At 36.3% G+C, this 15,131-nt stretch overlaps 1 long non-coding RNA gene and 1 other non-coding gene across 3 annotated transcripts in view; one reads left to right on the forward strand and one right to left on the reverse strand.

Annotated features, from left to right (window-relative positions):
• Nucleotides 1-510: 510 nt before the first annotated feature.
• Nucleotides 511-15,131, forward strand: part of LOC111098538 — a 67,669-nt gene continuing 53,048 nt past the window's right edge. For both annotated transcript variants that reach the window (XR_005368290.1, XR_005368289.1), the window contains exons 1-3: nt 511-571; nt 3,606-3,675; nt 3,893-3,977. This is a non-coding gene — a long non-coding RNA (uncharacterized LOC111098538). The remainder of the gene's footprint in view (nt 572-3,605; nt 3,676-3,892; nt 3,978-15,131) is intronic.
• Nucleotides 5,916-5,988, reverse strand: TRNAK-UUU. Its single transcript has one exon. It is a non-coding gene; the product is annotated as a tRNA-Lys (tRNA).

The following is a 15,131-nucleotide window of genomic DNA, read 5'->3' on the forward strand; positions in this document are numbered from 1 at the left end:
AACTAATTTTGGAAGAGGTGACATCTTTTTTTTTAAAAAAAGATTTTATTTATTTATTCATGAGAGACACAGAGAGAGAGGCAGAGACATAGGCAGAGGGAGAAGCAGGCTCCCTGTGAGGAGCCCAATGTGGGACTCGATCTCAGGACCACAGGATCACAAACTGAGCCGAAGGCAGATGCTCAACCACTGAGCCACCCAGGTGCCTGAAAGAGGTGACATCTTTATTGTAGTTTTCTTATCAAGGGAACATGGAATGTCTTAACATAATAAGAAATAAGAAATGTTTCTAATTCTTTTGTTCTTTTGTGGCCTCATTAAAATTTTAGAGATATCTTTATTATAGGGGCTCTGCATATTTTCTTTATTTTCTTTCTGTCTTTGTTTATTTTTTTCCTTCTTTATTTCTTTCATTATTTTTTACAGAGAAGGAGAGAGACAGAGACAGAGAGAATCTTAAGCAGGCTCCACGTCCAGTGTGGAGCCCAACATGGGACTCAATCCCATGACCTTGAGATCATGACCTAAGCTGAAATCAAGAGCTGGATGTTCAACCTCATGAGCCATGCAGGTGCCCCATCTGTGCATATTTCTTTAATATTTTTATAAATATTTTATGTTTGGTTCATATTATAAGTGCTAGCTTTGCTCCATTTTCCTTAGGTTCTGTCATTTTTATTAGTTTTTCTGTATGTTGCTTTGATAATCTATTTCTCCTGCTCTGAAACTATGCAGGTAAGCAGTCAAATATTCAAAGATTTCACTGTACTTGTACAGAATGTTTCATTTGCTGTTAAAAGTATGCATTATACTGATATTATTCATACATTTATGTGAACTTATTCACTGGGTCACTCAATAGATGATATGCTATCATCTCCATTTGGGTCATGAGGATGTACATGTTCAAGTATAATACTGAAAGGCAAATTTTTGCAAACTTGTGCTTTTGTGTATAATAAATCCAGGCTCCTGCATTTCTTTGATTGGAATATCTGGGAAGCCTTGGTGGGGGTGGTAGGTTTTGAAGTTGGTCAGGAAAAACTGATAGACTTTAATGAAGGACAAATATCTTGAGATAAGACAGAGAATGAGGAAAGGAGGTGGTGAAAGAAGTGGATGAGAGAGAGGAGGTGAGAGAGGGAAATGAAGTGAGATAGTAATGAAGCGTATGACTATGAGTAGTTAAGGAGACACAATCTAGAAGTGTGAATATTTTTATGTGGTTAACCTCATGTTAGGGCAGTGATGGAAAATGGGGCTTTCGTGTCAACCCAGAGCAAGTGATAGAGGATATCTTGAATACTGTGTTGTGGAGGATACTGAGGCTAAGTCTGGGCTGTGTGGAGTAGTATGCTGTGATGTCAAACTTAGGCTCTAGCAGGATGAATGTTGGCTTCTTTGCCACATATTAGTTTCAATAATTTCTAGGAGTTGAATGACGACTCTAAGCAAGTTCCCTGGAAATAAAGCAAATTACAGGCATCCAGAGGAAGAAAAAGCTGGTTCATAAAGAGGAAAACTAAGTTAACCACATGACAGAGAAAAACTTTTATTCTACTATTTTGCCCAAACTGGCAAACAAATCTTTAATATTGGTAATATTTGTTAATAGTATGATCAGTATAGCCACTCAGACCCTGTTCTTCTCTTGTGGCAATATTCCCTATTGGTAAGAATGTCTTGACACCTCCTCCTCCATGTTGCTCAAGCCTGACTTGTAGCAGGGCGCTGCCTAACACTGGCATGTTGTGCATCGGATATGGGGTGAGAGACTTAGCACCATTTGAAATTCATTTGTTTTTCAGGGTTTGTGCTAGTCTTAGGTCTCTGAGAGATTTCTCTTTCAAAACAAAGAAACATAAACTTAGTGACATCGTTTCTTTGTTAAATTCTGAAAGTTAGACTCCCACTTTCTCTTTAGAGTTCAAATTTGGTGAGAGGGAAAGCCTGTATTTATGAGACTGTCTAGGAATTGATTCAATAAACTCAAAATCTAGTTGTTGGATAAGAGTCTCTGCAATAATAAGACTCTTTTTCAAATTCATATGCTCATAGGAAAATGTTTCCCCTCTACATAACTCCTCAAAGTGATTGCCACACAAATTCTTAACGTTATGTATATGAGATTATTGTTTTGTTCTTTTAAAATATAGTTTGTTCATAGTGAAATTAGTGTAGAGAAGATATTCTAGGACATGTTGAGATGGAAAATTACACGTTTGCTTTCGTCTTCTAAAAACTGTTTTTGAGGGATGCCTGGGTGGCTCAGCAGTTGGGCGTCTGCCTTCAGTTCAGGTCGTGATCCCAGGATTCGGGATCGAGTCCCGCATCTGGCTCCTGCGAGGAGCCTGCTTCTCCCTCTGCCTCTCTCTCTCTCTGTGTCTCTCATGAATAAATAAATAATATAGAAAATAATAAATAAAAGCTTTTTGAAAGAATATTTTGAGGGAGATAAGTACTTTTCAGTTTGTTTTTGCTATTTTCTGTGATTATAAAATTCAAGACAAGAGCATTGGGTAGGTTCCCATTAAATGTTTTTTAAATCAATGGATAAAGAATGAATTGGATCTATCATTAGGATTAGCCATCCAAATATTGAAACTTTTTCTACTATTTCTGTCATAGCTGAGATTTTTTTTTCTTGATTCCCATAATGGAGAAGATGAGCTAGCAGTAACAGTGAGAAAACATGACTGAAAGAATGCCAGGGATCTGAGAAGTTCTTCAAGATATTATGCCTTTTGAGGTTGGTCCTCGATGTAAACTTAAGGGGACATGTTTAGCTCAAGCTTTAAGGCAAACTTAAAATTGTAGAAGAGATATCTTCACACAGTTAAGACTTAGAGACAGGGAGGGAAGTGATTGCAGTTCTGTCTTGGCAGTGATCCTGAGGCAAAGACTTAGCTTGCCTGGCAAAAGTGGTAGCATCAACATGTGGTTTAAAAACTAAATATTATATTTATAGTTTGTATCCTAAGGTATTTGAAAATTTGAGGTTTGAGAAGTTTTTTCGAGACCGAGAGTAAAGAGGGATGGTGGCACAGTCTTGATCTGTATAATCTGGGTGACAATATAATTTACCATGCAAAGCAGGATACTCTGAGAATGCAAGAAACTATAATTGATAATTATACCTTAAAAAAATAGACTTTCCCAGGAAAAGCAGGATATATAGTCACCCTATGTATCACATATTGTTCTCAGTGTCCTGGGAAGAGGGATATTAGATTTGGCTTTTTCTTCTGTATCTCCATGGAGACTACTCCCTTTATGCACCAATGAGTTATATGTAGCTAAAACACTGGCATTTTTCAGTAATCATCTTAAAAAACATTTCTTTATGATAATGGTTCCCTAATCTGGGGGCGATCAGGATCTCCTTTCACTTGAAAATTTTTTGAGGACCTCAAAATTTTTTCTTATGGGGTTATATTTACTGATGTTTACCATATTAGAAATTTAGGCAAACTTAAAAATATTTATTCATACATTATAAAATAATAATTAGACATCCACTTTTATAAAGATGAAGTAGACATAGTTTTTCCTATTCCTCCCACTAAGTACAACAGAAAATTCTGATCATTATATATAAAACACAGACTTGAAGACTAAAAGTTCAAGAGAAGGCTGACCAGTGAGGTACCTTAGGAACCAAGAAACAACATGGTGGTGAGTTTCCTGGGCTTTCTTTTTCCTTCATATATCTAGATACTAGAGACCAGAGAAACTAGAAACCCAGAAATGCCAATGAACATAGGCAAAAAACAAACAATCAAAAAACAATCTCCTTATAGAAATCTGTTCTCTTTAGCCAAAGAATCAGGAAAGGGATGGCCTAGAAAGACAAAAAATTGACATTTCGTAGACAATAACCACTTTATTTCAGCCACCTGCATGGAAAAAACTGCCTCCAGCCTGTCCCTGCTAGTAGAGGTCAAGTGAAGAGTCTAGCCTTCTGCCTTTGCTGAGAGGTAAGGATGTATCCCAACCTACCCCTGGGCCATAAAAATATTTCAAAAAATTTAAAATAACTTAAGTCATATGGAATATATTCTATGACCACAATGGAATCACAATAAGAAACAATAACAGAAAGTAAAAGGTAAATCTAAGGATACTTGTAAGCTAAATAGCACATTTAAAATTAATTTATGGATTGAAGAAAAAGTCTCAAAGGAAATTTAAAAATGCACTGAAGTGAATTGAAATCAAAATGAAACATACTACAAGTTGTAAGACACAGCTAAAGCCCCCAGGCTGAGAGAAAAATTTATAGCACTAAATGCTTACATTAGAAAAGAGAAAGTCTTAAATCAATAATCTAAGCTCCCACTTCAAGAAACCAGAGGAAAAAGAGAACAAAATAAATCCTAAAGAAGGAAATAATAAATACAAGAGCAGAAAGCAATTACATTGAAAAGAGGAAAACAAAGCAGAAAATCAAAGAAATAAAAATGTTCTTTGAAAAGATCAATAAGATAGAAAACTTCTAGCAAGACTGACAAAGAAAAAAAGACATATATCTGAATGGAACAATAGCTATCACTACAGATCCTTCAGGCATCCAAAATATGGTAAGCGAATGCTGTGAACAACTCCACGAAAATTTGACAAGTTAAATAAAATAAATCAATTCTTTGAAAATTACAGCTAATTCAATATGAAAAAGATTTTTGAATAATCCTCTGAATATTAAGGAAATTGAATTCATAATTTAAAACCTCTCATGGTAGAAATCTCAAAGCCCAGACAGTTTCACTGGAGTAAATTACCTATCAACAGGCACCCCCCCCCAAAAAACAACAACAACAACAACAACAAAACCTTCAACCTACGCCTCATCCCTCATACAAAAGTTTACTCAAATAGGATTAAATTTAAATATAAAATATAAAATTAGGGACGCCTGGGTAGTTTAGCATTTAAGGGTCTGCCTTTGGCTCAGGGCATGATCCTGGACTCTTGGGATCGAGTCCCGCATCAGGCTCCCTGCATGGAGGCTGCTTCTCTCCCTGCCTGTGTCTCTGCCTCTCTCTCTGTCTGTCTCTCATGAATAAATAAATAAATAAATAAATAAATAAATAAATAAATAAATGCAATCTTTTAAAAATAATAAAATGTAAAATTATAAGACTTTTTAGAAGATAGCATAGAGAAAATACTTGAGATCTAAAGTTTGGTAAAGAGTTTTTAGACATAAACATCTATGCATTATTCATAAATGAAAAAAATCAAAATGGGTTTCCCTAAAATATTGTTTTTTGCTCTAAGACCCTATTAAGAAGATAAAAAAAAAAAAACATACACAGCTTTTCAGACAAGGTGTTCTTCTCCTGCAGATATATGACATGGTGGAAACAAGTGGAACAATGATGAAGCAAATATAGTCATATTTCACACACACAGTACCCATCAGGTGAAAACCTTGACTTTTTGTCCAAAAATCAGTTAAAATCTTAGAAAAATCTATGGTACTGTCTACAGAACAAATGCAGAGAACTCCACTTCCAGAGCGTTTACATCATATTTAAATCCCAGAAAGAGTGTCACTATTTTTTCTTAAGATTTTATTTTTAAGTAATCCCCACACCCAACGAAGAACTCGAATTCACAACCCAGAGATCGAGTCAAATCCTCTACGGACTGAGCCAGCCAGGTGCCCCTGAGAAGCTTTTTAATGAACGTCCAAAGCGGTTGGCTAACACAATTTCAAGACGTGTTTGGACTTTAGTTTATCAACTATGTTTTGCAGAGTGTGCAGGACTTATGTGCTACCATGTGGTGAAGAGCTGGGGAACCCCAGAAATCAAAGAGCTAAAGGCCCTTAAAAAGTTGGCAAAGACGGAGTTTATCTGGGCCCAGTGCAGAGTCCCTCTTCTACTAGTGGCTGAAATAAGAAGAGCATGTTTCACCTGAACAGGGACTTGAACCCTTGACCCTCAGATTAAAAGACTGACACTCTACCGACTGAGCTACCCAGGCCCTCAACAAGGGGGGGTTACTTTATTTTATAAATAACTAAATTCCATGAACTATGTGGATTACCAGGAAAGGCAGGAATGATCCAAGGTTTCAGGAACTTCGAGGGTCCTCCAAAAGTGTGGCACAATGACCTGGGTCATCTAATCATTAGGCAGATCACCTAACTGTCTCATTGTAAGTTCACCCAGCAGAGGCTTCTCATGCACAACTCCAGGGAGAAGATTATTCCTAGTGTCAATGATTGCCGACTGGGTTCCTGAGGACTACCTGGGGGGTGGGGGTGATGCAGGGTCACTTCTTGCTTTCTCCTCCACGTTTCAAAGCGATCCAACTCCTTCAGAGACGGGAGTGGCCTGCAGTTGAAACAGTGCTCGTGGCTCATCACACATTTTTGGAGCCCAGTAAGGAGAGTCCATGGGGACAAAATCCCATCCCGAAGAAGGCAGCAGTGTTTAGTCCCTGGGGGGCTGCACCTGCCTTGCACAGTCCAAGCCAGGAGTTTTTATTGAGTCAGTGATTGTTTTTTCATTAAGTGAAGACATTATTTATTGGTTTTTCTATGCATGAAGACAAATGGAATGTTGACCAAATACAAAGAAAATAATGCGTAAACCTCATGCAGTACCCATGGTGCCAACTACCACGAAATAATGTGTGCTATTTTATTACATCAATGACATACAGAATTTCAGGAATTAAAAAAGGGACAACAAAAGGTGGCAGAAGGGGAGGAGGGTAAGGGGATGGGGTAATGGGGCAATGGGCATTAAGGAGGGCATATGATGAGATGAGCACTGGGTGTTATATCATGTTGGCAGATTGAATTTAAATATTTTTTTTAAAAAAGAAAAAGACAAGCTACAGACCTAGAGAAAATATTTGCAAACCACAAACCTGAACAAGTAACTTATTACTATAATATATAAGAACTCTCAAAACTTAACATTAAAAAAATCTAGTTAGAAAATGAGCAAACGACATGGAGAGACTTTTCACTAAAATGAGACTACAGATGGCAAATGAGCACATGAAAAGACATTTATCACTAGCCATTAGGGAAATGGGAATTAAAACCATGATGGTGAGATATGACTATGTACCTGTTAGAACAGCTAAAATAGAAAATAGTCACAACACCAAATTCTGTCTGGGATGAAGAGAAACTGGATCTCTCATATGTTGCTAGTGGGAATGTAAAATGTTACCAGCTTTGGGGAAAATACCATGGCTACTTCTTAAAAAACTAAACGTACACTTACCATAGGACTCAGTGATTGAACTCCTGGGCATTTATCCCAGAAAAATTAAAACCTATGTTTCTAGAAAAACAAAAGCATGTAGTGATCACACATGGCATCTCTTGCCTTCCTGTACTCCCAGCCCTAACTTCACTCCAAGAAAGTTTCCAATTATGACTCCAACTTAAATATGCTTCAAATATGTTCTGATTTTCTTCCCACCATTATGGTGTTCTTGTTGCTTTTAATAAGGTTCTCTTCAGGTGAGGCCAGGTGATTAGAATTCAAGAAATGTCAGAAGTCTGAATTACTGAGGTAGAGAAGATTAAGTTGGAAACAGTGGTGCCTTCCTCCTATTCTCTCGCAGAAAGGTGCAGAGGAAAATAGTGCCTTTGTCATTCTACTACTTCTTTTAATATCTCTGTCTTTCCTATTGTAATCTCCCTCCTCCAAACCAGTTATCCAGCCTGCATCCCACTCCCCTGAAGGGGCAGCTGATGAAACCTGGGGTGCTAGTGCTTTCAGAGGTATTTGCACTTTAGTAGCGGTATCCTAAAGAGTGGAGAACTTTAAGACTCAAGTAAATTAATTTCTAATGATGAAGTTTCGAGCTGATGGAGAAGATGATTTGAAACAAGGAGAATTAGCCAATCCTGCCGGCATATTACGTGACCAATCCATTTCACCTACAGATACTCTTACTCCTACTCCCGTCCCACTGATGGACTGCCTATCTATAATAACTTATCTAGCATCATCTCCTTGGGCTAGAGTTTAAATTTAGTGAAATAAAATTCTTAAGTCTCAAAAAAATGGCAACAAGTTAAAGGTAGAACATAGGAACAATTTTGGCCTATTTCAACATAGGTTGGTTTAGGATCAGCATACTGTTGGAGTGGGTAGGTTAAGCCTTGTAAGTTTTGGGGAGTGTATGTCCAGGTTCAAGCTCAGCATCTTGGCAGGTCTCCTTCCACTTGGCAGACTATTCACACACAGAGAGGGAAAAGGAGAGTAAATCAGCATGGGAAGCATGGGCACCTGTTTGCAGGGATGTGTGGGGAATCAGCAGCCCAGTAAGTTTTACTTCAAAGAGACATTGGCTAAGTAGGTGTGCTGACCCTTTGCTTTGTGCTTTGATGACCACTAATTAAAGCTTTTCTTCTCCAGCCTCAGTAAGCATACTTAGCATTTGGTTGCCAAGTTTTCTGAGACCTCTGGTCATTAAGCTTTCACTAGCAATCTGTTCTAGCCCTGAACGTTTACTTCCATTGCAAATGGATTGTGACGTTAATAGTCAACATGCCTGGATGAAGAATGGGCCATGTCCATTCTTGTTGGAAAGATTTAAGAAATTTCCCTGAAAATCATGTATCATTTGGACTTATTTCTCTAACTCTGAGTGGTCGTTTTTCCAAATGTTGCCAAATCTTCCCGTAATGCCTTTCAACCTGTGTAATTAAGGAGATTAAAAGTGACAGCACTTATTTGGTTGAATTAATGATGGGTTTTTATTTTTTCACTTTTCAGAAAATGTAATAATCACCATCTTATGCAATAACAATATCAGAAACAATTGTGGGAGTAAACCAAGGAGAAATGCAAGCAGAAAAAAGGCAGAGAAATATCAATACATTATGATTATCATGGTTTTTGTTTTTATTGTTTCAGATTCTTAATTGGCACTCAAGACTTCCAGAAATCCAGCCCTAGTTTATCTTTCTGGCATCATCTCTTCCTATTTCAGAACACATCTGAAACACATGTATTTTTACATCAGTAAAACTAGTTTACTGGGTTTCTTTTTAACTTTTTCAGTGTTTTCTTCTTTTTAACTTTTCATGTGCTCTGGCCCTTACACGTATTTGTAATATCTTCCCCATTTATGACTAGGTCTAGGAAATTCTTCCCATTTCCAAACACTCAGCAACATTACCCCTTCTTGGATTCTACGTCAGACATAATCTCTTTTTCCTCAGAACTCCTTTGTTCTTACTATGTGTATTGAAATAGGTTCATTTTGCCATTGATAATTGTGTGTCTCTTAGCTAAGAACTGAAGCAATGGGAGAAGTGAAATTGTCAAGGCAGGATATGTACATGGCAAAAAGAAGAATGCCAAAAATGGATTTCTAGAACATACCAATGAAAGCATTTAGAATTAGATCATGTCCCTGCTTTTCACTATATATTCTTTCTTTGCTTAATATATGAACAAATATTCACCTTTCTTTTATCTGTCTCAATGGACCACTTGAGCTGATACATATGAGTTAATCTAGTCTGTGTCCCTAAAGCAAATATTTTCTACAGGTCTGTCACAAATTGGACCAAAAGGACGCTCCCATTTCAAAAAAACTGTCTTGTTTTTCAAATGTGCTTTTCTCTAAGATACAGATACACATTGCTTGGACATATGCATGCACTGATCTCATCTACAAACACTACTGTCTATTTTGGCTAATGAAATAAATAAAATACCATCAATTTTCATACAAACTACTTTCTATTTCTCTCCTTTGAGTTGTCCTCCTCCTTCCCTCCACCTTCATTTTCTTCATAAATTGGTTAAAAAGAAAATATTTGATATATAGGGATTTTTCTCTTAAGGTCACTATGACCTCAACTCAGAGGAGTCTTGCCTTTGTGATGTAACAAGTCCTATGATGAAGACAAATTGTGACAACATTGAATTGTAGCATCACTGAACAATTGATGCAATAGGCAGACAGAAAATATAGGATCAAGAGAGAAAAAGATAATTTATAATAAAGATAAAATGTCTATTTTGTTTGGATAAAGAACAGATAAGAAAAAAATTATACCTTTGAAGTAAAAATATTTCCTTTATTATAATAAAAATAATACAGGCTTATTGAAAAATAATTTAATAACATTAACTATTATTATTGTTACCAAGTATAACATCTTATTTTCTATCATAGTAATTGTAAAAATTCAATTAAATTCTTCACACAGTTTCAAACTATTTTTGTTAATATGTTATGAATAGCCCATAATATACCAGGAACATCTTAATATAACATGTCAATAAATATAGAAGCATAGGGATATTTGTAATAGCTGCATGTTTCATTAAATAAACTATAACTATATTATAATTAATATAACTAATACTGCAGTTTTTAGTATTTTAAACATTGTAAACCACATCTTATTTATATTTTAACTTGTCTAATTGTTTCCTTAAGATAGTTTCCAAGAATTATTTTTTAATGGCTAATATTCTATTGTATGCATATATATAATATACATATATTATATATGTGTGTGTACCATAACTCCTTCATCCATTCATCAGTCAATGGACTTGCCGTTGCAATGACATGGATGGAGGTAGAGAGTATTATGCTAAGCAAAGAAAGTCAGTCAGAGAAAGACACATACCATACAATTTCACACATATGCAGAATTTAAGAAAAAAAAAGAAACAGACTCATTTATAGAGAAAGGCTGATGGTAACCAGAGGGGAGGTGGGTTGGGGGATGGGTGAAATAGGAGATGAGGATTAAGGAGTGTATTTGTTGTGATAAGCCCAGGTGTTCTATGGAAGTGTGAATTACTGTATTGTACACCTGAAACTAATATTACTCTGTATTTTAACTAATTGGAAATAAACAGAGACTTAAAAAATAAATTGAAAATGTCACTAAATTTAAAGGATTAAAAAAAGATAATTTCTGGAAATTGACTTGATGTGTATAAATTTTGTTATGTATTTTACCAAACTGCCCTTGAGAATAGCTAATTTGTTCCTATGAACAGGATTTGAGAGTATCTTTCCTTCTCACACTTGTAGCCTAGTGTATCATTCTTTTTAAATATTTGCTAAAATGATTTAAAACTCTATATTTCACTATGTCATTTCTTTTTTTTTTTTTTTTTTTATTGGTGTTCAATTTACTAACATACAGAATAACACCCAGTGCCCGTCACCCATTCACTCCCACCCCCCGCCCTCCTACTATGTCATTTCTATGATTACAAAAAACTTGAATATTTTTAGTAATGATTTTTTCTATATCTTATATGTTGAACTATATGTCTATTATTATACATATAGAAATATAATATTTTGTATGTATCCTATACAATTTTTTTGGTGATTATTTATCTCTTGGCTCCATTTATAATTTTTGAAAATTCATACTTCAAATTTTTATGATATGAAGGCTATCATTCTTTCTGTTTTCTGGCTTTTGTATCAATATTCCAATTTAATTTATAATTGTATGAAACTGTTTTATAAACAGATATTTAAATGATTACCAATTATTAGCATCAATAATAATATTAGTAACATACATTATATCTACATTGTATTTTCTACTTTAGCAAATACTAGTTCCTTACTCTTCAATATTATTTCATTTAATCTTTACAAAAGTCTCGTAAACAGAGATTCTGAGTTAATAAGGAAGCAGATTCAAAGAATTTAAAAGACTTTTTAAATTTTGTTTTTATTTTTTTAAGTGTTTTATTTTAATCACCTGGTCCTCACCACTGCAAGAGTACTCCTGAATCCCCATCCTCTATTTTACCCCTCCTCTCTGGTAACTATTAGTTTGTTTTCTATGGTTAAGAGTATGTTTCTTGGTTTGTCTCTCTCTCTCTCAAAAGACATTTTAAAAGTTTAGATAACTAGTTAGATAGCATCCCTGAGCTTAAACTTAGTTGAGAAATTTAAAATAGACTTCGTAGTGTCAAAAGCCAGAAAATTGACTTATTTGGTAACAATGATATCCCACCTACATTGTGCTTGTGGACCTCACAACCTTTCTGGAAAGATGGTCCCTATTTATCCTGATAAAGCATACATATGCAAAAAATCAGTAGCACTAAATATGTTTTGAACACTGCAAAATACCCAATCTGCAGTGACCTATGGTCCACAATCCTGAAGGAGCTCCCTCTCTCAAGGACGAATGGCTTTTCACTTTGGTGCTCAGTTTTTGCATATGAGCCCCTGGCATGAGAATCCTGCCAAGGACCCCAGCAACTGAATGTTTGCTGAGGGTGTCTGGAGCAGTGACAGTAATGACTCAATTACCCCAAAGCATCCCTGCATGAGATAGGGGTCGAGTTGCTTCATTCCTCTAATTGAGGAAGGAAGACAAGAAAACCTCTTAGACTTTTAAGAGAGTTTCCTATAAATTTTCTTCTTTTGAGGGCCTGATTTTGGGTACTGAGACAGGGGGGAAGATCAACACCCTGTTTCTTTACTCCTGTGTTTAGAGAATTCAGAAGCTTCTTCCTGACTCAAGCCAATACTTCCTTCTGGAAAATGAAGGAACTATAAAATTATCCCTGGAAATCTGGACTGTTTTAAATATATAGAATCTTAAGAGTAAAAAAATACTCAGAGGGCTTTCTCTCCATTAACTCTCAAATTGGCTTTAGTGTTTTAGCTTTAATGCTTTTAGGTTGCTGTTCATGTAAATTTTTTTTTTTTTTGGTTTGGTTTGTTGGTTTGCTTGTTTTTATTTATCTGGTTAAAGATTAAGGCTGAAAATGTTGATAGAATCGTGAGTATTGGATGTCAGCACTTCCAGGATCCTTCTTCTGACTGACCAACGATTGGTTTGGGTCTGCTGGCATCCATCTGTGCCTTCTTTGTACCCCATTTTGACCTCTATCATAGTTCTTACTAGAGTGGATTTTTGGTAATGTTTACTATCTGTCTCTCTTCCTGGATGATGAACTTCTTGGAGATAGGAACTATCTCTTATTTGTCTTTGTACTTCAGGGCCCAGCTGTGGCAGAAAAATATTTTGAAAAAGTTGGAACTTATTTCCTAAGCACTGAAATGTCACTAGTGAGAAGATAAGACTCAAATAGGCCATGAAATTTTGGTGTGAAATAAGCAATGGTAAAACTCTACACCAGATGCCATGGGAGCCCAGAGATGGACTTCTCTCCTTACTTGTGGTAGGATTAAGGGAGGCTTCCTGGAGGGGATCGATCACACCTAAGGTACCAGAACTTTGAGTGTCTTCCAGTTCGTGTGCTGGAGTTGGCCCACACTGGCTCATGGTGAAATTTTCAGGGATTTTGTAAGCCAGTTGCTAAATACAGCCATTATTTAAAAACCCAAACTGTATAAACTTACGACTAAACAAATTATATTCAAAACAAAGAAAATAGTTTTGTTATGTTCTAATTATTCTACTTAATTTTGCTGTTTTCTGTGTTTTTGAGGGAATTTACTTCTATTATTTCTGTATGGTGAGATTGCTGTATATTCAGTAGTCATACCCTGGACATTGGTAAATGCTACAAACCCATGGGTATTAGTGTTTCTTGTTCTCCTGGAAAGCAGGCTGTTAAACATTTACCCCCACACCACTGCCCTTATCCCTTTTCTCTGACTCACGTACCATACACATTTGAGCATGAAGTCCTGCAGATTCGATCTCATTCATACCTTAGACTCTCAAAAATAAGCATCCTCTGTCCATCGGACAGCCTCTGCCTTATAATTTTTTTTTGTTTTTTTATTTTATGATAGTCACAGAGAGAGAGAGAGAGAGAGAGAGGCAGAGACATAGGCAGAGGGAGAAGCAGGCTCCATGCACCGGGAGCCCGATGTTGGATTCGATCCCGGGTCTCCAGGATCGCGCCCTGGGCCAAAGGCAGGCGCTAAACCACTGCGCCACCCAGGGATCCCCAGCCTCTGCCTTAAATCAGGCTTTCCCTGCACCATCTTTGTAACTGCATGGTTTTCATGTTCCAGTCTGTCCACCTTCCAGTCCATTTTCTACACAATCAGAATGAGTCTTCTTAAAGACAAATTTACCAGATCATTCCTCTTTTCCTAAATCCTCTAATGGTTCCTACAGTTTGCACTCACACATTTAAAGGCCTTCCCTACACACAAGACTCTGTGAGGATCTAAGCCTCTCATTGGAATGCTGTCCAGCTCTTCAAACTTCCTACAGCTTCTCCAGCTGAGCGTGCTGTATCATACTTCTGTGCTTGTCTCATCTTGCTCCCTCTGCCTGGAATCCCTTATACAAATTCTTTTATTAAAAGAGACAGAATAGCTAAGAGCATGTGCTTTGTCATGTTTTGTCCTCCGATTAGACTGTTTCACTTCTCAGCTTTGCTGCTTACCATCTGGGAGAATTTGGGGAAGTGGCTTAACTGCTCTGAACTTTAGTTTTCTCCTCTGAATGTAATAGTGCTTATGTCACTGTGGGGTCACTGGAAAGATTAAAGGAGAACTCCCTCCCTCTGTGTGTTTGTGTGTGTGTGTGTGTGTGTGTGTGTGTGTGTATAAAACCATTCTCTCTCTCTCTCTCTCTCTCTCTCTCATATATATATATATATACATATATATACATATATATATGTATATATATATAATCCTTAGCATAATGGCTATAATACTCAATGTTAGCTTTTCCTATAATTTATAATTATTAATTTTACTCATTCTTTAAATTTCAGGGCCTACTTTTGCCCTTTTGGTTAAGCATCCCTGACCACCTGCCTGTTCCTTGCAGTGTGATTTAAATATCCATTTCCTCTTTTTTTGATGTCTCATAAGGTTTTCACAATGTACCATTGACAACATTTTACAAACTATTTTTAATTACAGAAAAGCATTGAAAATTGAGTGTTTTCAGAAAGAAACAGCACAGATAACAAAATTTAAAAGCGACAAATTGGACAATAGCAGAATTTAAAACTTCTGTGCGCCAAAGGACCCAATCACCAGAGTAAAAATGGCAGCCTATAGATAGGAGAAAATATTTGCAAATCATGCATCTAATAAGGTGTTAATAACCAGAATATATAAAGAACTCCTGTAAATCAACAACGACAAAGACCAAACTAGCCCAATTGAAAAATGGGCAAGGTACTTGAATAGGCATTTATCCCAAG

The sequence above is a fragment of the Canis lupus genome, chromosome 13 (genome assembly GCF_011100685.1).
Source record: "Canis lupus familiaris isolate Mischka breed German Shepherd chromosome 13, alternate assembly UU_Cfam_GSD_1.0, whole genome shotgun sequence".
Lineage (NCBI taxonomy): Eukaryota > Metazoa > Chordata > Mammalia > Carnivora > Canidae > Canis > Canis lupus.